We start from the raw sequence: 18,042 nt of genomic DNA, 5'->3' as shown, positions 1-18,042 counted from the left end.
GGTGGCGAAGCGCACCGGGTCAGCTAGTTCTTTTATAAATATCTAGTTATAGAAAATATAATACTAAAGAAAATAAACAACAATCGATAACCGTATTATATTTGTGGTGGGTATATAAGATTCGGTACAGCCGAATATAAAACTATCACTTATTCAACAAAATATCACAACAAAAATGTTCACAAATTTAGATGGCTGATAGCTAGTAGGTAGATGGGGAAAACCAAAAGTGGTTGTAAGAAAAGCCCACAAAAATATATAATTTTAAAATCTTTAGTTTAAATAAAAAACAAAAATATCTGAAACATTTTTTAAAAACTTTGAAAATGTTTTACACAACAAGACAATCACAAAAAAACATGCCAAAACCCCCCGTCATATCAACCAACAAGCACATGCAAAAAAGCAAAACAAAATAATGAAACAACGTCACAACATGAAAAGAATATGGCAAAGGAAAATAATAAAAACAGCCAAAAAAAAAGGTTTTTGAAAGCTGCGCCGAATCAAATTTAAAATCATAACACACACTCTGCCAACAGACACACACCAAATATCAAAAACAACAAGAACAATAACAAAAACAAGAGATACTATTTGTAAATAAACATTAGCAACAGAGTCTCTTTTATTGTTGGAGAGAATCCCCCCTCACCCAGCAAAAAAATATAAACAACAGCACAAACAGCGTTGCCGTTTTTCGGTTATTTATCACCGAATTTTTTTTTTTCAAAACTATTGTAGGCAGAAAGAGTGAAGAAAAAGAAGTAGAAAATTCATCACAACTCCTAAGCCCAAAGTGCTTCAAATTCTGGTGAAGAACCAATGAATTTTACATTAAGGACTGAGATCGGAAAAAACCTTAACACACGTTTTACATTAAAACTTTTAACCCAAGTATTATTTGATATTGTTGTATCAAGTTACCTTTGTAAAGCATGTCAGTTTTTATGTTTAATGACAATTATATTCATTTGTTGTTAATCTGATTAAATTTAGTGAAGAGAAAATCCAACTTGGTCCTACAAAAAGTTGGCCAAACAATCAAAGGTCTGTCGTCAAACTGTTTCCAATGTTATTGAACAGTATTGGGAGGTATTGGTTCAGGAAGAAGGAATTTCTAAAGCCAATAAAGAGAAAGCATTTTCAAAAGATCTCACAACACATCCGGTAGTAAAGCAGTCCGGTTAGCTCAGTATTCGGACTATTTGGTACGAAATGTTAAAGCCAATGTAGGTTTAAAAACATACAAGGCGAACAGTTTAGGACCCAAAAGCAGAAAATTTTCTCAAAAAGTTCTTGGTATGGCAACCAATATGCAGTTGTGGCAAAAGAAGCCAAACATTTGTTACAAAGGGCTCTAAAATACCGAAATTTACATCAAGGAATGTTTACAAAAAAGGATGCTTCCATTCATAAGACTTCTAAATATGACCACTGATTTTTGGCCTGATTTGGGATCCTGTCACTATGGTAAGCAAGGTATTGAGTGGTACAAGAACAGCAATGTGGTATTTGTAACAAGAGAGTCAAATCCTATAAACTGGCTGGAGCTAAGGCCAGTGTAGAGATATTGGGCTCTTATTAAAAGAGAATTGAAGAGCGCAAAAAAGGTGCCCAAAACGAAGATGGACTATCCGTTCGAACAAAGTGACAGAAAGCACTGTAAAAACCTTAATGGAAGGGGTTCCGGAAAATGTTCACAAATTCATAAACATAGTTTAGAACTATAAAAACAATATTGTTTGTAAATTGTAATAATAATTTCAATCAAATTAAAAAAACTGTAAGTTTAGTGATTTAAGATTTAAGTTAATATTTTTTCGATGTTAGTCCTTAGCATGTCATTGGAAAAATTTTGTTAATTTTTAACTACTTTTTTCTACATATTCTCCACGTTTCTAATACTATAAAATTTCTTTATTTAAATGTCATTTGTAAGCCTATACAGGCAAGAAGATACCAAATAAGCACTAAAGACCTAAAAAAATCAAGCACTTGAATATTTTGTTGGAATTTTCCTTGAATACTTGAAAAATATTTGAAAATATTTAATATTTTTCAAAAATTTTGGCTGTAATTTATGTTTCCTTTTCACTAGAGAATGCTATTGATATAAAATGTAATAAATACTACTATAAATCAATTGCTTGATACTGTTTTCAAGGCTGGAATTACACTTGTTTCAACTTGAATTCCAGCAAACAATTTTATTGGCTATTAACAGTATTCAAATTATGCTAAAAATCTTGTTTTGCTCAATAGTATTTTTATTTTTTATTAATATTTTTTATTATTGCGATCATAAAGTTTAACGAAAAGTAAAGGAGAAACGCACTGCAGTGTTTTCGGATGGAAAATCTTATAGAGAAGTTGGTCGGTTGGTTGGGTGTTCTAACAAACTAATTCACAACGCAAGTAATTATAAAGAAAAGGCTGAAAGACGTGGAAGAAAACGAGTCTAACGCCACTTCACGTCAAAAGATTGCTCCGCGAGATCAGAGAGGATCCTTTCAAAGCTGCAACCAAGCTAAAAAAGGACCTTAATATAACTGCGACAGTACAAACAGTTCGCATATGTCCCAGAGAACATACATTAAAAGCATGCAGTACAAAAAAGCTACCACTTTTAAACGCAAGACATATCGCCAAGCGCATGAAGTTCGCAAAAATTGGACAGTCCAAAAGTGGTAGAATATTTTATGGACAGATGAGGGTAAATTTGTTATGTTTGGTGGAAAAGGTTCTCGTTCATACGTCCTCAAAACTCCGAATACAATCCAAAATATACTACAAAATCCATTAAACATGGAGGGGGTTTTTTGGGTGTGGTGCTATTTTTTTCGCGGCTGTATATTCTTTATCATAAAAAACCGAAACCGAAACCGGTTTATATAAAATGTCGAAGAATCGATCACCCCTACTAGATACCTACATAAATTAAACATTTATATTCCGATAAAGCCGTATTCCGGTAGGACACTTGTAAGGGGACTAGGTGAAATAATGGACCCAATTCAGTCAGTTTCAATAGGCTTCTCCCTTGGGCCGAAAACAATTCATGTGCAATGTGGTCGACGGACATCGTTTAATCGACTCAGAAAGTGATTCTGAGTCGATCGGTATACTTTAAGGTTTGTGTTAGATAAACATTTTGATTATAAATAAAAAACTTGGAACAAATATTTTGAGATAGCGGCAACACTGAGCACAAACTCAAATGTTTTGGCTTTGCTTCTTTTTATTATAATTTTAAGTACACAGTAGAAAAAAAAAAACACAGCAGACAAATTCATAACAAACGCAAAAAAAACATACAAAAGTTTCACAAAAGCCGGTTTGTTTGCTAAAACTTCATACGAGAGCAATCTGAAAAGTTAAATAGCACTGTATCATTTATTCCACCATACATCACCCAGCAATTTAACTTGGATTTTCCGATTTTTGGAATTTTAAAATTTTGAAAAACTGGCGAATTTATTCAATCAATTTAATTTTATTAAAAGTGACAAAATTCGACTAACGGCCATTCTCACAATGTACGATTAAAAGTTAACGTGAACTTTAACCGCAAGTTAGGCTAATTTGAATTTCACAATGTACGATTAATTCTTAATTGACACTATTTAACAACAAAGTTGCTGTTAAATATAACCGAACAAATTTCGCCGGTTAGCATCTTAATTGTAAGAAATATAATAAAAGAACATGGAAAAACATTTATATTTTTGTAATATTTATAATTTTTAAAAGTGTAAAGCGAAGAAAAGTAAATTTTGCACGGGGTGATCCATATACCACCCGGATATTGCACTTACAAACCAAACAACAAATGTGCACTTTTGCTTGTTGGTTTTCAGTAATTGTTGTTCAGTTTGTTCTGTAAATTTTACAGTTAGGTACCTTAATATTTTTGAGTTTTATACGTTTTTTTATTATTTTATGCCGTCTTTTAGACAATTTTTTATATTTCAATCTTTCATTACACTATTTTTCGTAAACAAATGTATGCATTATTGCCATACTTTCTACTGAATGCTTTGGTTAAGTAATCAAATGATGGTGAAACGTAAATCGGTAACCGTTGGTTAAATGGTCCCCGTTAAACAAACCGACAGTTAGTTAATTTCCCGGTTAAAATTAAATAATCGTACATTGTGAAAATGGCCGTAAGTGTTTAATCTTATGTATTCATATTCATGCTGGCTGTATAGGCTATATTTGTGCTGAATTTGAACAGTCTGCAGATTTTTTTTATAAATTGTTTTTTAAAGCCTGACCTCGTTAAAAATATTTGTACATCACTGTGTGTTTTTGTCCATATACATTGAAATATTTACCAGACCGGGCGGTAATACAATCAGTCCGTCATTCAGGCAAAACAAACTAAATCTATACAATCAAACACCCAGAGTAAGTCAACCAGTCTGCCAACCAACCATTCATTCATTCATCCATCCATCCAGCCAAACAGCTGCAAACACATCCAACCAACAAACCTTTTCATCATTTCTCATACTTGATACCAACCACCACAATGATTTTTGTTGCTTTTGGGTGTCTGCTTGGTTTAACTTACACCTACAGTCTTGTGACCAGTCATTATAATATTTCAGACTAGCCGTAAGTGGGCTGGCTGGTGATTTTATTTTCATATTGAAAATTTAATTTTTTTAATCATTTGTGTAGCAAAATGTTAAAAAATATTTCTCTAAACCCCACGAAGTCTGTGTATGTGTTAACTAATAGTTAAACTGACAGTTTTCATACAAAAATATTTTTAACCGACAGTATAGATAACTATTAGTTAAGACATAAGCAGGCTTGGTGTTAATGGGGGTAAAGAGTTTAAATATGTATTCGTTCTTATGAAACATTTTAAAACATACAATGTAGTTAATTTTGTCAAATATTTAGACTGGTTTGGGCTTTCTTCCACTTGGCTTCTAAAACAGGAACCAGAAACTATTCCATTGATTTGAAGAATTGAGTAGCAAAAATTTTCCAGGAATATTTTTTCGTAAACAACTTCGTCGGGAAACTTTGGGAATTTCATTAAAAATTTATTCTAGTTTGGAATTAAATATAAAACAAAGTTATTTCTTTAGATTGTTATTTCTTATGGAATCATAAAATACACGGGATAGGGTTATGTATGCAATAGCACATCGATCAAATAGTCTCCACGGCTTTGACAATATTTTCAATGACCAGGTGGTTTTCGGCTTCTTGGCATAGTTCTTTGACTTAAAGTAACTCCATAAAATAAAATTTAGCCACTAAGATCTCCGTTAAGTTATGCAGCCTAATTTTTGGAGAAGTATGGTCCAATGATGCCTCAAATCCTAAATCCACACCAAGTCCTAATGACCCGTTGTACATGTATTTGTTTTTCGACAATCCCATGAGGATTTTGCCAAAATGCCAAATGCACCAAATTTTGATAATTATACGAAACTAAGTTAATTGAGATCAACCTAACCTACTTGTGATCACGGGGAAATTTCTCATGGAGTGTCAACGAAACATCAAAAATCTCACAAAGATTACTAAAGAATGAGACCAGTTTTATTCTCTTTTAACAAGAGCCCAATATCTCTCCACTGGCCTTAGCTCCAGGCAGTTTGGTGGATTCGACTCTCTTGGTACAAATACCACATTATTGTTTTTGTACCACTCAAGACCTTGCTTACCATAGTGACAGGATGCCAAATAAGGCCAAATAACCGAACACATAAGAAGTCCTTTTTTGTAAACATTCCTTGATGTAAATTTCGGTACATGTAACAAATGTTTGCCTTCTTTTAAGGCAACTGCATATTGCTTTCCATACCAAGAATTTTTTGGTACAATTTTCTGCTTTTGGGTCCTAAACTTTTCTACAACATTCCCCCGATCATCAGCAACATAAAAATATTTACCCGGAAGTCGCGATAAATGTTCCAGAATATACGTTTCGTCATCCATTATTCAATTCCGTTCTCTGTCTTTGGCTCTCTAAATTTTTAGCAGAGTTCCTGCCAGGAACTTTTTGAGCCTTGTATATATTTAAACCTGCATTGGCTTTAACTTTTCATACCAAATAGTCCGAGTACTGAGCTTACGGGACTGCTTTCCTACCGGATGTGTTGGGAGTTCTTTTTTGATAATGTTTTGTATTTATTGGCTTTAGAAACATCATGTGGACCATTCCTTATACCTGAACCAGGTTTTCTATGAACGGACAAGTTCTCCCGATACTGTTTAATAACAATGGAATCAGTTTGAAGGCAGACCTTTGATTGTTTGGCCAACTTTTGGTAGGACCAAGTTGTGTTTTATTGAAAATATTTAATAATTTTAGTACGCACTTATTTCTCGTCTCTCATTTGAATCAGATTAACAACAAATGAACATAATTGACATTAAACATAAAAACTGACAAGGTAACTTGATCAAAAAGTTTTAAGGAAAAACGGGAGTAAGGGTTTTTCTATCTCACTCCTTATATGAAGATAATAACATGACGGAATTGTTTAAATGGTAGGAGAATCGAAGTTGGAAGAACCTGTGGGATATGGAGCATATACCAGAGAGCTTAAGATATCACTGTAGCAGTTTCTCTAATGATTAAACAAGATGCACAGGTGTTAAGGCCGCAAATAATATAACCCGACAAATAAACCGTCAGCTCTTTAATGTCCTGGAAATTTAATATCTGGATTGTGTTATCCATATTGAATAGGACATAAATGAACTCTAAGACTTGGCGATACATAACTCCACATAAATAAGCGGGTAGTAAGATCAAGCTATCAATTCAAAATCTTGATCGTAAATGAGGAGACGATATTGGTAAAGAGTACGGAGTAGAGCGCCAAACTCTCCTGTATTACTGGGGAGATCTAAGATCCAATTACCGTATTCGATATCGATTTCAAATAATTTTCTTATTTGAAATTATGCAATTCGATATCGAGCAAGAAATTTACTACATTATATTACAATTTCGATATGGAGATTATTTTTCGATATGATAGCTCAAGCAATCACTGATTTATAGACTTTATGAGCAGGTGAGGATTATAAGGAGAGAACGATGTTTTCAGCAAGCACTCCTCCTCCGACTGATAAAAGGCACATTTTTGTTTGCCCCAGATAATTCTGTTTGTAATTTAGCATCGTTCCAATGACTTGATCTCGTTACTGTGTCTACTTGAAAAACATGCAATAACACATGTAGAAAAGGATGGATGGGGTTGAAGTTGCAAGAACAAATATATTGAAAACAACAACATAAAAATGGAAATTTTACAAACAAAAAATGCATTGCATACTGTTGTTGCATTTGTTGTAAATGCTGTGTATGTTGCATATACATAAATAAATAAATAAAATATGTGTGTGTGTGTTTAATGAGTTTTTAGTCTCTCGTTAATATTGTTGGTACTTGATTTGGTTGTTGCTGTTTAATGCAACCTGCTCTTTGGCCATTGGTATTAACGATGATGATGACGATGACAATTAACAACACAATAATAATTCACAAAAATGATAATGATGTTAAAAAAACAACGATTTTCATATGAAAGTTGTCGGTTAAAAAAAATAATCATCAAGAGTACAAAGTTTATGTCAAAATAGAAGCAATAAAAAGAAAAACAACAAAATTGGAGTAAATAAACAAACAAAAACAATTAAATTGAAAACCAACCGGCCAAATAAATTTAATATGATACATTTATTTATAAACTCACAACAAACAACAAAAATCCACATAAAAGTAAAACAAATTTATGGCAATTATTCCAATTATTATGCGAAAAAAAATAAACTATATACGATGGCGCAAATATTGAATGTTTACAATCATCATCAACATCGAGCCGGCAGACAATAAAAGGAATTTTTTTATATTTTTTAACAAACCTAAATATTTTTCATAGATCAAAGAAAACAATACAGAAAATTTTACACCGAATATTAAAAGGAAAATGGACGGACGGGCGGTCTACATGGCTGACTGACTGGCTGACCAAATGTTATTTTTAGTTATTGACATTTCGTTTTTATAGACCACACCCGTATTGAAATACTAGTTGGTATTTAGGGAGTGTGATTTCAATAAAATATTGAAGAAAATTAAAAGCAATAATAAAAATTAATTGTTTAGATATTTAGGGAAGAAAGTGGTGAACCGAAAAATATTTTATTTTGAGGGACTTTTTTAAGTCAAACTAATCTCAAATTAGACATTGCTTTTGCAAAATACCAGTAAGATTAAAACTTAGTTATCCAAAGTATAATTATAGGTATACCGACAAAGTTCACATTCAGCTCCAACTAAAAACTGAGAGTCCTGAAACATTAGCCCAATTTACAATCTACGTCGTATTGTTGTATCAACAATACATCAATACTACGATACAACACATGTGTAGAATGGGCCAAACAAATTTTAAACAAACAAAATTTCTTACAAATCATCGTGTAACTGATCTATTAAATGTTTCTTGTATAAATTATTGTTTATTATCCCCCAAAAATAACACATTATGAAGAATTGAACTCACAAGAAGCTCACTTAATCAAAAATTAATTCTATATTCAACCAAAGAGAATTTAATTGACAAATTAAACAGACCGACAATAATTTTATCTTTGATGTTTGCAAAAGAAAATTAGGACATTTAAAAAGCAAAATATGTTTAATTTAATATTATAAAAAAAAAACAGTTGAAAATTTTACGTCTTATACATTTGGTCAAATGTTGAATGAACTCCATATAGAATTCCGCAATGTTTTCGGTAACATTTCTAGGAGTCCATTAAAATTTATAAAAAAAATATATAAATTTATGGATTTGGATTTGACGACTTTTTTCATTGTAAAGGACGAGTATCTTATCCAATTCTAAGTTGACACAGATCGTGTGACGCTTTTAATTCTTAAAATTGTCTTTAAATGGATTTGAGAACATTTCAAATTATTTAAAACATTGCAGACGGTAGTTCATATTTTCTCTCCATTTGGCGAATTAATTTCATGGAGAGAATGATGATTTAAAATATTAATAATTATTAATTTATTTAATAGCTATATTGCTTTAGGCCATTGTCTAATATCTTTAAATAGGTCATTATATTCCTACATGGTGATATTCGTCATATTCCCCTAAACTTTTAATTCACAATAGTTGATTTTGTTCGTAGCAGCTGTTTATTGTTTACAAAATTTCATCTAAAAATTTCACAACATGGGGAATTTTTTCACGTGAACAAAGTTTATGAACGAAAAATGGGAAATGGGAACATATTTCATGTGAAATATTGATTCGCGATAGGGGTGAGTATCTTTCGAGGTCTTAAAAGATTCAGATCTTGAGTTTAGAAATGTCATCTGATCCGATTTACAATAGATGGCGTATCTTTTGAACGCGGTTTTTGTGCGCATATCTGTCATTTATTATCACCAGGGAAACCAAAATATGCAAATGCATGTTTTTTCTGGTGAGTCTAATGAGCACATGGATAAGATATTTACACGTTTCAGAACTATTTAAGAATTTTGGCATCGATTTGTTAGTGCATATTTTTGCATATTTTACCCTTAAATTCATATTTTTGCATATATTTGTTTTAAGAGCATATTTATGTCATATTTTTGCGTTTTTAGAGCATATTTTACTGTTTAACCTTCGCTTTACCAAAGGTTTTTTATGTACATGGTTTACCAATACCCACCCGGGTGACATTACACTTCTATAAATATATGCGACGAACGAAATTTTAAAAAATTTAAAAAACCTTATAAAAAGTTTAAAATGGTTCTATTAAATTCTATAGAACTCTAGAATTTGTTCAGTGAGTACAAATTTCATTTAAATCGAAACAAAATTAAAAAAATATTAAACCAATAAAATCGATGTGGTCACCCGGGTGGGTATTGGTAAAGCGAAGGTTAATAGCATATTTTGACTTTACCAAAAACAAATTTTGTCTTACTTATTTTTCGCTGTTGTGTTACAGGTTTTTACTTCCTTTGTTTAAAATTCAAAATATATGGCTTTTCACAAAAAAAAAAATTAAAAAACCAAAAAAAAATTTTAAAATTTAAAAAAAAAAAATATTTTAAAAAACAATTCGAAAATTTTTTTTTTCCAAAAAATTAAAAGACTGAAAAAAAATGTTTCTTCACATATAAATATTTAAATTTTTTATTTTGAAGTATAATTAGGTGGATGGTATATAAGATTCGGCACAGCCGAATATAGCTCGCTCTCTTACTTATTTTAATATAAAATAAGCACTATTTTAATAATAACGCCATCTAAATATCAAATTTTAGTTCTAATTCAAACTTAACCGTTCTAAGTGTTAAAGAAATATTGTCTTTTAAATTTGCTCCTGTAACATCAGTTGATGTCGAAAGAACATTTTCTATGTATAAAAATGTTTTCAGATCCAATAGACAACGATTTTTATTTGAAAATTTAAGTAAATTTTTTTGGTTAACAATTATGTAAAAGTTTGTTTTTTTAAGAGCATATTTTTTGAATTTTAAAAGCATATTTTAAAGTTTTTACTGCATATTTAAAACGCCTAAAACGCTTTTTTTAGAGCATATTTACGGTTTCCCTGATTATCACTTAGTAATTAAACATTATACTGTAAACAACAAGGTATTTTTTGCTTCGAAAATTTTGAATTTTGTGCCAACAAAGCGTTCTGCATTCCTACTTTAATTTGAAAATGTGCCGCTGAAGCACACCGAGTGCTCACCAAAGATTATGGTGAATGTGTTTCATCGATTTAAAAGTGGTGATTTGGACACCGAAGGCAAAGATAGCCCAGGGCAGCCAAGAAAAGTTTGACGGCCAAGATTTAGAGGCATTACTACATGAAGATTGTTGTCAAACTCAACCGCAACCTGCTAAATCATTGGGAGCTACTCAATCAGCAATTTCATCCAAAAGCAGGGAAATTGGTTACCATACGAATTGAAGCTGAGAGACCTTGAAAGATGATTTTGCATGTCGGCTTGAACGCTATAAAAGAACATAATTTGTGCTCCGAATCATTACTTGCAATGTAAAATGGATCCATTACGATAACCCGAAGTGTAAGAGATCATATGTAAAGCCCTGCCAACTAGTTCAATCGACACCAAAGCCAAATATCCATGGCATTAAAGTAATGCTCTGTATTTGGTGGGAGCAAAAGGGTCATATCTATTATGAGCTGCTGAAATCTGGCCAGACCATCACAGGAACCTATACCGAACGTAACTGATTCGTTTGAAGCGAGCATTGGCCGACAAATTCCCAGAATATCTAAGATACGCTTCACTTCAGAACAGAGTATCCGAAATTGCATGATTCATTCATGGCCTTAAAAGATGAGCAGTTCTTTTGGCTCGGAATCCATATGTTATCAGAAAGATGGGAAAAGGTCATAGCTAACAATGGCCAATACTTTAAATAAGTTTATATTGTACAAATGTTTCAAAATAAAAGCTAAACATTTTAAAAAATCCATGGTTCTAACAGAGATCTAAACAGGTTTTTGGAACACCACAAAGTATTACTGTGTTGGGTACCAGGATACCGGAACATTTCGTAGGAGCTTACAAAGCAAGACTCGGAACAATTCTTGGAAGTGCAGGAGGAATAGGAGAAATCACAACATAGCCACTTCCATAACGTTGTATTGGAGGAAACCATGTCTAGGAGACACCAATTCTGCATGTGCAGAGTGGACTCCAGATTCGCAAGGGACTTGTGAAGCATGTTGAACATGATAGGTATGTTTACGAGTCATTGTACAATTAGAGTTAGAACTAGCAGAAGTGACGACTGCACTGCGGACTATTGTAGGACGTGTGGAGATAAAAGAAGTTAGAGACAGTCTCAGACTGGAGTTGCAAAAGAAGTGATCATTCCTAATGGTAATACAAGGACAATAATTGTCTCAAAAATATAAACACATAACTGTGGAGTTACTTATTATATCGATTCGAAAATTTAAATCTTTAATTCAAAAGTGGTTTCTTTCGAATTACAACCTCGAAGATTTTCATTTTCGAATCGTTTTAATAATTAACAGTTAAGTCTTTGTTTTTTGAGAAAATGATTATCCACGTATTCATTGCAACAGTAAACTAAATGTCCACTGGTGGTCAGAGAAAAATGTAAAATAAAATTTAAATGGATCCGTACCTGCACAGGGTTTACTGTAAAACACGATTCGAAAGAAAACATTAAGCATACCAATTCGAACGATTTTCTCTTCGAAATGGGTTACAAATCAATCCCCCTGAGTTTTACAAATTTAACAAGGGAGCTTTTTTATAAGTCCCTTGATAAACAAGGGACTTTACAATACATTTCAATAAAATATTTATTGGAAAACATGTGTCAAAATCAAAAAATTTTCCATATTTTATTAACAAAACTATAAACATGTCTAATTCTCTGATGAATAGCAGAACAGATCCGTAAAACGTATTTATGAAAACCTGAATGCAACCCAGTAAGTTTTGTTTAGCAATTCAATAAAACTAAAGATTTCAAAATAAATCAACAATTTAACACTAGGGTCCGATTTCTCACTTATCCTCGATTAGTTTATTAACTGCTGGCTTGGAAAGGAATATGCTATTGGAAGGGAATTTTTTACTATTGGCACTGCCAGCAAGAATCCTTCATTCAAACTCATGAAATTTTTATTTATAGTTCTAAGTATAGCTAAACATATTGCTGGGTTATGTGAGCATATACACAAACAAGTTGATATTGGAATTCGTAGGTACTATATTGTAGAATAAATGTGTTTGTGTTGTGTTTGTATGAAGATAACGAAGGTTAATTTATCAATATTGTTGAATATTTTTTTTTTATTGAAATTTTTGTTTTATTGAAGAATATAAAAAAATTTTAACAATAAACTAAATACATACGTATGACTGAATATGTGGCATATTTTATTTATTAATAAAACAGAAAAGTAACAACGAAATAAATGAAAATAAAAGAATTACTTACAGCTGTTATAATCAACGCTAGTTTTTATCATGTTCCACATATAACAATATTTACTCCTTACGTTTTATTTTTAATTATTTATTTATATATTTTTCAACACTTTCTTGTTGTTATAAACAATTAACCCGTTAAATGAAAAAAATCACTTATTTTAGGTGGAAAAAAGAAACACCGCTAGTCAAATGCTCTACCTATAATCAAAAAGGATGAACAAGCTTGTAGGCGTATAAAAAAAGTGTTAATTTTTGTTTTTGTCAAATATTTATTTACAATGCGCGCCGCGGCTATGCGTTTGTGACGGCGAAAATGACGACGATATTTTTTAACTATTAACCGGAGCTATTTTTTTTCACACACACAAACTCACACACACCCAATCATAGAGAAATGTAAGCAGAGCACTGGTGGTTAAGAAGAGTAAGATGAAGCAAAGGAGGAGGACTCAATATACGACGACGACCGTTAAGTTAAAAAAAGCAAAGAAAAAATATTCTGTGTCACCTCGAGAAAACACTTTTAAATTAAACACTAAAAAAAAACCAGCATTAACTACTTTTTTCTTTACGTTTGGTGTAGTAGTCGTTGTTGTTGTTGCCTTGTTGTGCTGCCGTTTGCTTTATTATTTATTTATTTAGTGTTGTTGCTTTTATTATGTTTTTGTTTTTCTTTTATTATTAAACTAAAAAATGGAAAAATAACAACGAGGTTCGGTTGTCTTTCCGTAACTGGTGTCCGTATACGTCGATGTTATGAATCACTCTGAGTTGCGAAAAAAGAAAAAACAACGATTGCAAAGCACTGCTGAGTAGTATTTGTTGTAGTGGTATTAGTAGCTGAAATGAGCGGAGCGAGTACCCCAGCAGTAGTAGCCCGATTACAAGTAAAACAAGAACCCAACCAAGCGAACAAACAAAATAAAGAAAAATATTAAAAAATAGAAAGAGAATTTTTGCACACCGTAATGAAAAACAAGAAACAAAACATGCTAAAGAATTGCCGGAGAGAGGGAGAGCAAATAGTGTAAATTTATACAGCACAGCATTGCCATATCGAAGGGAAAGTATGCTATCGGATCGGGCTTTAAAACAAATCATTTGCAATTTAAAATTCATTTACAAATTAGACCCCTTTCACACTAAAGGGGTCCGAGGATTCTCTGTTGCTGATATAGGGTAAACGCTCCTATAGTCGGCATGACCCAGTAGTCGGCATTTTTGACTTAAAAGCTTAATAAATAAGAATAACGATAATTTTATACAAAAGTAAGATTTAACTTTAATTAAACATACACTCATTTATCTTTATGCAATGTTTAAATTTGGGTGAGATGAGTATTTTCATCTATTTTTGTCCTCATTAAGTGACCATCTTTCAACTGGTGCGGAAGTGCCTGTTTTTTAAGAAATTTTTTAGTGGCAAGGCCAACTAAAACAAGTTAGTAACCATATCAATTTAAGTAATATTTTTACCAGAGTGGTGTTAACAGATAAAACTTTGTTTAAATATTACCTACAATGTGAAAGTTTTCACAAAAAATATTTTGTTTGGTTATTTTAATTGATGTCGTCATTAGGAACAAAAATTTCTATGATTTTCAATAGTCGGCATAGTGATGCCGACTTCAGGAAAATTGCTAATTTTTTGTATTAAGCTCAAATTCTACAAATTTGTTTATTACTCATCTCTCTTGACAATAGATTTGAAGAAAATGAGTTTGAAATGAGTTTACCCAATAGTCGGCACAGTTTTAATTGAGCATTTTAAGAACTGCCGAGTATAGGAGACCAAGCATCCTGAACTCGGCAGCAGCTTTTTATTTGACTGGAGATCGTTAAACAGAGTAATATTTAGAGATTCAGTAGGTATTATTAATTCTAACATCTTAGAATTCCAAATATGGACACTCCAGAAAAAAACACATGCACCAATATCCTGAAAAAGCCTTAAAATATTTTCTATGTGAGAGAAGGCTCGATTTCTGTATTAGGTGCCAGTAAACAATATGGAGTTCCGCGTTCAAAAATATAGGACAAATTATACGGTTCCGAAGGTCCTATGAGAATGGGGCCGCAAACAGTGTTATCTAATTCCAAAGAAAGTGAGGATTAACTTAACACGGTTCAATCAATCGTGAAGGAAGAACAGCAAACCACACCATTTGTATATGATCTACCCGGAAAGAAATGGTATAAAGGGGTTTTTAAACTGTTCTCTCTAAAATAATCATGTAAGGTACCTTAATAAACAGGCTCTTTACTAAATCAGTTGGAGTTATTAGTAGGTGATCGGCCTGAAAATGAGAAAAGAAACGGATTTGGATCTAGCTTTTGAAATAGTCAACCGACTAGCTCCTAATATGAGCGTAGAATTGATTCCGATGACATTATCGAAGAGAACAATAACTTAAAAACGAAGGTGAAGGGTATAATAAATTATCAAACTATTGAAATTGTGAGTGATCTTACCATAGAGGCAGGCACGTTCATAATTAACAAGGAAAAGTTGAAAATATGGTAGTATCGCCAACTTTAGCTGCAGAAAATCACAATGAAACGTTGAAACCTGTTCACTACTCATCTCCAACTTTATCAAATAATTATTTCAAATACTTGGTTTCAGCCTTTTAACTGTTCAAGTCCAATCCCAACAAGTTGTAGTTGTACATTTCAAATGTTTTCAAAGTTTTTTAATAATATTATGGTCACTGGGATATTGTATATGATTGCGGTAACCATAATATGTTTACGTTACCATTAACATGATTGTAAATAAATATATATTTATGGCAATCATTTTCATGATAATGATTTATCATAATATGTTGATCTCAGAATATGATAACCATAATCCTAGAACAACACAATATGTTGAAGTATTACATCATAAACATGGTTGCCACAAACATATAAATATTTACTACAATCATATGTATGTATATATGATTGCTACAATGATGTGAATGGTAACTTAAACATAAAATAAACATAAATGGTTACCGCAAACATATACATAATTACAGTGACCATAATAGAAAAATAAAATAAACCAAAACAAATTAAAAAAGGAAGATAAAACGAGTTAGGGGCACATGTGAAGAGGATTTGGACACAGATCCTGAGGATGATGGTCTAAAAACGTAGGATATGATATTTGCCCACAGTGGTTTCACCTCAAATGCACTAATTTATGTTTTTTATTAGTATTTATTTAAATGGCTGATATTTTAAATAAAAAATAACTTGAATTCTTTTAAGATTTTATTCTTTTCTTAATAAAAAATGCTATGCCGACAATTGGGTCACAAATTGCCGACATTAGGATCAAGGGTGCCGACTTCGGGCACAAATCGTGTTTTTTCAAAAAAACGTAAATTGCTCAAATTTAATAAAAACAGCTTGAAAAGAATTAATTGAGTCTAAAACTATACAAATTACTAAACAACAATAACCCATTTACATCCCAATACCATGTTCGCACTCATAATGGTATCACTTTAAAAACTGAAAAAAAGTTAAACTGCCGACTACTGGTGCATTCACCCTATATCTATATATATAAAAGTGAATGTGTGTCTGTATGTATGTATGTTTATTATTATTAGTTTGGGATCTATAGACGGCTAAACGGCTAAACGGCTGAACCGATTTGCTTGAAATTTTTACAGTATATTTATGTATGTCTGGAAGGAGCTATAGGCTACTTTTTGTTTTGAAATTTGAAGTGGGCGTGGTACCTCCCATACAAAGTTAATTTTTAAAATCAAATATTTAGGAAACTATAATAGCTATAGTCCTCAAATTTTGCATGAGCAATTCCACTGTTTGTTTAAATATTTACGGCAAAATGGGAGTAGTAGCCACAGAGGGCGTGGCACCTCCTATATGATGATTATTTAAAAAATCTTATATATGGGATACAATAAGAATGGGCGGACTGAAATAGTGGGCGTGGCACTTCCCAAACAATCTAAATACTAAAATTCATATCTATCTGTATAATTGTAGTATGTAAAGCGTTCAAATTTTGTATGAACTACTTATTTAGGCCAAAAATGGGCAAAATAGCAATAGTGGGCGTGGCACCTCCCATAGATGTGATGAAAAATTATATATAGGGACAGCTATAGCAGCTATCAATATTAATATTTAGTACAGAAATGCGCGGACTACCAAAAATATTAAGTAAATGTTAAAATTTGTATGTATACATTTGAAACCCTTATATATAAAAGTCAATGTGTGTTTGTTTGTTTGTATGATTGTTTGCGTATTTGTAATGACACTCGACTTACAGTAAGGCAATTAATGAACAATCTAATCGGAGCGACCTTTATAACTGGGAATTATAACTTCGGAAATGCCATTTGATTTTACTCGATTGCAGTTTCCTATTTGCTTAGTATTTGCAATGATAATTGATAAAGCTCAACGTCAGTGTTTGCAAGTTTGCGGACTAAATCTAGAAAATCCATGTTTTTCACATGAACAGAAACTAATTTTAGATAGACTAAATATATTGTAAATCTTTACGGTACGGGTAGCGAAGCACACCGGGTTTTAGCTAGTATATTTATATTGCAAATAACTGAACTTGCAAATAACTTGCAAATGAATTGAACTTATATTGATAACAGCACCCGTGACAGGAAAGAAGAGCTCATTACCAGTAGATCGTCGTTAAAGTCCAACAATATGAAAATCCTCTTCGCTATTCCCGCAATTGAGGGCATACAGATGCCAGGAAGTGTACAATTCAGTTCAGCCGACAATTTATTGAACATCCTACCACGCTGAACCGATTCAAAAAAAGATCCATTAATCTCAAACGAGCCCCATTCCTTCACTACCATTGAAGTGGAAAACATTATCTCTAAATCTAAACCCTCTAAATTTTTTTGTCGTAATGGTATCTCTACTGTAATGTTGAACTAAATCGGTACTGTTTTAGTGGAATATCTCACACATATAGTGGAACTATTAATTCGACACGTGGATATTTCAGTTATCAAGAAAGTTGTGCG

General features: G+C 32.1%; 1 protein-coding gene across 7 annotated transcripts in view; it reads right to left on the bottom strand.

Annotated features, from left to right (window-relative positions):
- The window catches only part of Hipk (Homeodomain interacting protein kinase), a 182,893-nt gene that overhangs the window by 132,674 nt on the left and 32,177 nt on the right, over nucleotides 1–18,042 (bottom strand). For 3 of the 7 annotated variants that reach the window (XM_065502854.1, XM_065502852.1, XM_065502855.1), the window contains exon 1: nucleotides 13,023–13,804. The exons of 1 other annotated variant lie outside the window; for it this stretch is intronic. The gene's annotated coding sequence lies outside the window, so the exon portion shown is untranslated. Of the gene's footprint in view, nucleotides 1–13,022; nucleotides 13,805–18,042 lie in introns of those variants that run through there. 3 more of the 7 variants (XM_065502856.1, XM_065502858.1, XM_065502859.1) reach the window with 3 other exon arrangements.

This window comes from Calliphora vicina, chromosome 3 (assembly GCF_958450345.1).
Source record: "Calliphora vicina chromosome 3, idCalVici1.1, whole genome shotgun sequence".
NCBI lineage: Eukaryota > Metazoa > Arthropoda > Insecta > Diptera > Calliphoridae > Calliphora > Calliphora vicina.
Note: the sequence above shows the minus strand (reverse complement) of the source record. Positions and strands in the feature narration are given on the sequence as shown.